Raw genomic sequence first — 6,628 nt, 5'->3', positions numbered from 1 at the left:
TGAAGATTACCGGAGAGTGATCCGATGAAAGGTCGTTTAATGTAATCGGCTTAGTCATGTCTAGCAGGTTGTTGGAAAGAGCAAGATCCAGTGTGGAGGGACGACCGCGACCCGTAGGATGGAAAGTGAAGGCGTCCGGAAAATGGACATAAAAATTGCGGCTTGTTGCCTCCTGTACCAGCAGTGTTCCAGCCTTGTTTGCTTTCGAGCAGTTCCAGAGGCGATGACGAGCGTTCAGATCACCCACCACGAAGAACGGTTCAGCCATTCTTGTCAGAGTTGAGATGTCGCGACGAAACTGAGTCCAGATTGCTCTCCTTTTTGCTCCAGGGAAGTAGGCGGCAATGATGTGAACGTTGCCGTCTGTCGTGTTAATCGTGATGCCTACGCTTTCGATTGCTTTAGTAGAGATGTTTAGCTCCGCAAACTTAATGCCTTTGCGAACCGCAATCAGGACTCCTCCCCCCCTTTCAGCATCGCTGGAGGTGCGATCAAAACGAACGCAGGAGAAGTGTGGATGGAAAAAAGGAACATTTGGTTGTAACCAAGTTTCTGTTACTATACCGATGTCTATTTTATGACGGACTAAGAAGTCAAAAAATTCAAGCTTCTTGCTATGAACGGAACGTCCGTTCCAGTTAGCAACACGCAAATTATCTAAACTAGACATTGTAGATATATTTTGTAGTAAGCTCAAAAAGAGCTAGAATTTGTTGCTGTTTGGACTGGCAGCTCGCCAGACGCTCGAACATTTCCCTTGCCAGAGACAGAAATTCAGACATTGAGAAGAGATCTTGGTTAACGGTTGTTTGTGTTCGTAGGACCTGGGCATACGAGCCACGCGGTGGAGGAGCGGTAGAGCTGGTTGGACGACCCTTAGTTGTTCGAAAGAGAAGCGGAGGGGGAGCTGGATGCCGACGTTCCGTCCTCAGTTTCGCCAGCTTCTCGATGTAGACTTTTCGGCTGGGACAACCACGGTAGTTGGCAGTGTGCTGACCGCTGCAATTAGCGCATTTGATCAGTCCTCGGGTCTCACTTTTGTCGACGCGTTCCAGCTCAGCTTTTTTCGGTAGCTTGCACTCTGCAGAATGATGTTTTTCGCCACACTTGACGCACAGAGGGGGGAGGTTGCAGTTCCTCATTCCGTGACCAAAACGTTGGCAGCGGTGGCATTGCACGGCGTCAGTAGGTCTTCTTTCGAAATAGCGCCATTTCACTGTGGTGTTGAAAACTGCTCTCACCTTTTGCAGCTCCGACAATTTTGTGCTCCCCTTTACAAAGTTCAGTACGTACAAAGCACTTTCTTCGGGCCCAGTGACTTTGCGGGAAAGTAGTTTCACTTCTGCACAAACTACACCGAGGGTAGCAAGTTCTTCCTCTAATTCGGCGATATCGTACACAGGTAAACCGGATAGAACGACTCTCACCGGTTGTTCGGAGGGGAGAGTGTAGGTGTGAAACTCAATGTTGAGTTTTTTTAACGTGTCCAAGGAGATGTGAAAACTTTCTTCGCTCATGCACAGTAGCTGCACTCCCGTTCTGGTCATTCGCATATTGTAGTCCGTCTGTGCGATGTTGTTGTTTGACATCAGCTCTCGCAGTTGCTTACTTGATTGGTTAACAATCGTTATCGGGGGGACACGAACCTTCTTAGTTTTTGGCGCCGTCCTCGTCGTAGCCAGTATTGGGGTAAGAGTAGGCATTGTGTCGTTGTGCTCCTCTTCTTCCGATAGTAATTCGAACTCGTTACTCACGGTTACGCTGATTCCGCTTTGAAGTGTGCTGCTGCTGCCGGGTGGTCGTCTACTTGTCTGTGACATTTCGGACATGTACGGGCTCTTCGGTCGGGGTGGGTGGAGGTTCGGGTCGTTGAGGTTATGCTCCGACTCTAAGCTACGCTTCTGTCTGGATTGTGGTTGACTTCGGAGGGATTTTTGCGACGTTTTCGTTGCCGCATTTTGTCCACTCGGGTCCTCTGGAACTACCGGCGGATTCAGAATGCCGAATCACGTTTTTACTTTGCGAAAGAACGTGAAAAAACTCGAAAAAAAATGCAACGCAAGAAATTGATTTGTTTACGTAGCAAACCAGTGTTGCCAAACTCCATATAAGCAATTTTAATGCCAACAAATCTAATTATTTTTAATGAAGAAGGGAAAAAGTATCATTGTTTTCCTTTTGGCATTCAAAAACCCAACAATGTTCCTTCTTTTTAAACAATATTCTTCTTATAATTAAGGCAATTAGTATTTTTTTTTTAATTATAACTGCTTACATTTTCAACGTAGATTCTCCCTTCTTTTCTACATAGGCTGTTCTTTCGAATTGCATTGTTTAAGAAATTATGGGCATTATTACAACCACCGGTGTTAAATTGCTGTTATATTTATTATATATTTTTTTCAAATTTCTAAACACCTGTGCTTGTGGTGCCGATTGTAACTAGCCTAAACATTGTAACTCGAAAGAACAGCCTATGTAGAAAAGAAGGGAAAATCTATGTTGAAAAAGTAAGCAGTTGTGATGCCGATAATTTCCTGAAAAGTGCAATTGGAAAGAACAGCCTATGCAGCAAAGAAGGAAAAGTCTATGTTGAAAATGAAAGCAGTTATAATTCCAATAATTGTACAGTGACCCCACACCGTTGAATCACCCACAGTTTATGAATCAGCTGGCTTTAAATAACAAAATCAGAAGGTAATTCTGCTATTCTGCTATTATCAACGCATCCCCTGGCTTTCGCCCATCTGCGTTGTCTTTTCACTAGGCAATACGTCTACCAATTGATGTTTATGGGCTTGCCGGACCAAGTCATGTAGCTAAGCCAAACACCCCACCTACAACTGTTGGGTAGGCACCATTGTCCCGCCCACTGGTCTTTTACAGCTAGTTGTAGGTGCATGTGTGCGTGTAAGTATTGGTGTATGTGTGTTAGTGTTGGTGTATTGTAGGCGCCAACTCGTTCTAATCCACTCTGATTGCTAACACCCTATTGAACCATTACCCCTAAATCTGGCAATCTATGAAATAGAATGAGTTGAGCGCCTGTACATAACAGTTAATCAAACAAGGAATATTAGTATTAAAGCGAAGGTACGCCACGAACCTCGAGAGCACAAAGCCCAAGAACCAAATGACAGGCTGCGCGAACAGTCGATCGACTGGCCACCACCAGTGAATAACCAATCGAGCAAACCCTCCAGAACAAACCACCACTAGCTCTCCCGACCTGCGCCCAACAAATCCGAGGCATAGCCTAGCCATAGCTTCACCTTAAAACCAAAATGTTGATTGCAGAGCACAATACTTCCCAAGTAAGCATTCAGCTCGGGCCGCAAATCACGCACAACACGTCACAAATAAGACAAACACTACCCCGCCCGTACAACCGAAACCGATCTAGGGTAGAGAAGGTCTCTAGTAAGAAATATAGAAAAGTCTCTTTCCACTCCAACCCGGACTCAACTGCACCCACAGGGTAGCGCACCCCACACACACTGCACTCATGCATCCATCACGACCCGAGCCGCACGGTCACCTGGGTTGCTTCTATCTGTATGACCTCACCCAACCCGTAACGCAGAGTTTAAATCCCTCTCTTGCATTACAAAGCAGTCCCTCTTCCCAAAGTTTGTGCGTGGTATAAATGAGATTATAAAGCTGGAGAAATCGTCACCAACACAACCGCCAACAAAGAGCACTCAATGGTGTCGGCAGAATCAATGACGACCCCCTCAGTCCCAAACCCAATCGGGTTTTTAAATTAAGAAAAATGTATTGATTTTTTGATTTTATACAAAAGAGCACCTTTTTCTGAACCACCATGATTTTTTTCAGATTTTTAGAACTTCATTTTGGTACCTAAAATCGCTTTTGAAGAGATTTTTCGAAATCACCTTTTGACAGCTGGCCAACTGCTTGACAGCTCCGCCCAGTACAAAATGCGTCGAGGGGTGATTCGACAAATCGCTCCCATACAAACTTCAAACTGATTTTTAAATAGGTTCCCGGGCACCAAAATTCATGAAAATTTGGATTTCGGCTCAGTTTTGCATGCAGATTCTGAATATGGAATTATCTCAACACCGCTAAAGAAGCCAATTATCCTACACTACCCAAGTAACCACAATGCTGAAGCCGTACGCACTGCATGTACGAAGTACATACAGACCTACCAGCACCGCCTAAATAAACCACCAAGGCCGAACACAAGCGAAAAGGTTGCTGGGTTGCTAGGTTTCTAGCTGCACTCTGAATAGAGTTGAAACCTCTACACTAGACCCGAAGATAGAAAAGAGTACGTAATCTTTCAGAAGCAGTTTGCCAGCCGTACGCGGAAAATGATATCCATTAAGACACTGTTGCAACTGACTCAGAAAGTTACGGTAGAAGATTGGAAAGTTTTCAATTGGTCATTCAGTCAGGATTTGCCTATGGTAGTGTTATGGTCACACAATTTGTGTTTGTCTTCTTGTTTGATTTTGTGGTATGGTCCAATATGTTTTATTTCTCGTTAAATCAGTTGACGTATGTTCGTTTTTTTTTTCATCGAATCAATCGAACCCTGTATGTTAAAATATAGTCAATCCTGTATCAAACTGTTTTCTTGATTTCGCTAATCGTTTTCTACTTCTCTGTGTTCATCTCATGTGTCCTTAAATTGTCATCGGTCCAAAACCCACAGAAACATGTAACTGAACTTCTGATATTTTTCTGTTGTCGTCATAATACCATCTAAGAGATAATCAAAAATACGCCAAGTTGGTCAGTTGATTGCAATAAAATTTTAAAATAATAAAGATTTCATGTCAACGTTCATTCCGCTACAAATACTATGAACAATATTCAAATTCGTTCAATTGTCCTATCGGTCCTACCTAGATAAACCATATCATTTTCTCAAGCGTAGCCTAGAAATGTCAACCTAGTCATACATAAGTAACGTTGTTCAGTTAATAACAAGCAGTCAGTTTTTGTCCAAAATGTCACGTCGAACGCATTGACGTCAACAATGCGTTTAAGTGTTCGCACGTTAGCTTCGAATCTATCAGCACAATTAAGTGCTGCAAATCTCCTTCTCACTATTGATTCTTCGGTCGATTTTTATTGCTTAATTTAAAGAAAATATGACTAACTAACATTGCAAAAATTCGAAATACGACTATGACATTAATAAATTACTGATAAAAATCAACCGAGAAACGTGGGAAATAGAGCCCAAACAACATTTTGAAGTCAGCTGGCTGTAAAAGGTTCCAAAACTTGTCACAAATCCTATAATAGTTTTATTTGGATTTGTAACGATCATCAAAACCTTCTCAAATCCAACCGACTTGGAACTATTGCTTGGGAATAGACTCTAATAAGCCCTGGCGGATCCTCCATGTTTATCGAGCATGTCTGAAACAAAATCAGAAGGTAATTTGTCACAAAACATCTAAAAAGTATTTTTGTTAGACAAACCCTTGTGTATATCGAACGTCACAACAGTTGTTACAGCGCGGAATCCGATATTGTTTCCGAAATCAACAAAAATTGTCGGCGTGATTTTTATGCTGTCATTGTTGCCATTTTTTAGTCGCTTTTGTAAGACACACGGCTGTTGTTGATAAGAAAAAATTGACAATTTAGACGATTCTGTACAGCTTTTTGAGGAAAAATCGAACAGTAACCTACTGTAACATGATGAATCAGCATGTTTATGAAGGCAAAGTGTTGTGGAATGACGATTTCACATAAAAATGGAAGAAAACATCTGATTCATAAATTGTGGGGAAAAAACGGGTATGGCACAATTTATGAATCAGGTGAAAATCTGCTGAACTTTTTCATTTCTAAATTATATTCACCAGGTTTTCTATTTTTGAAAGAAATGCTCACCATCTTATAGAACCTTGATCGATTTCGACAGATTCGATGCCATTTTGTATGATGTTATCGCTCCTGGACACTTGATAAAGAGCGTATCAGGAACGAATATTGATCTAAAGCACAGGATTTTATTTATTTTGGGGCTACGCTGATTAAAATATGTGTGATGAGATAGTACAAAACAAAATTTGAAAACATGTTGGTAGCAAGGATGCTTTAACTCACCTGACAATCTTTAAATTCATTTGTCTGTAACCCAATTCAGAAGCTTGTTACTACAATGTGATGTTCGGCAAACTTGTAGGGCAGTGTTTTCCCACCAATTATCAGCAAGGACATCATGTTATAACTCCCATATCTATGGCGTGACAACGCTAGTATTACCTACTCATCCTAAATGATCGCAAAATTCAATCGTTTAGTAACAGTTGGAGGTACCAACACTTTCACGCCGTAAATATAAGTTATAATATGGCGTCCTTGGAGATAATTGTAAGATAAACACTACCTCACAAGTTTGACGAACATCTCATCGTAGTAACAAGCTTCTGAACTGAGTTATAGACGCTTGAATTAAATGATTGCCAGGTGAGTGAAAGCATCCTTGGTTGGTGGCCTCAACTTGGGTCTAAATAAGATTTTCGATGAAATCACCGCCTTATTCATTTGAACCTTTTCTGACGCTATATAACACCAATAGAGAATATCAAGCAGCGATGAAAAACGCTTCTTGATCCCGATCTTCAATAATTGACTA

This window comes from Aedes albopictus, chromosome 2 (genome assembly GCF_035046485.1).
Source record: "Aedes albopictus strain Foshan chromosome 2, AalbF5, whole genome shotgun sequence".
Taxonomy (NCBI): Eukaryota; Metazoa; Arthropoda; class Insecta; order Diptera; family Culicidae; genus Aedes; species Aedes albopictus.
This window is presented reverse-complemented; position numbering follows the sequence as displayed.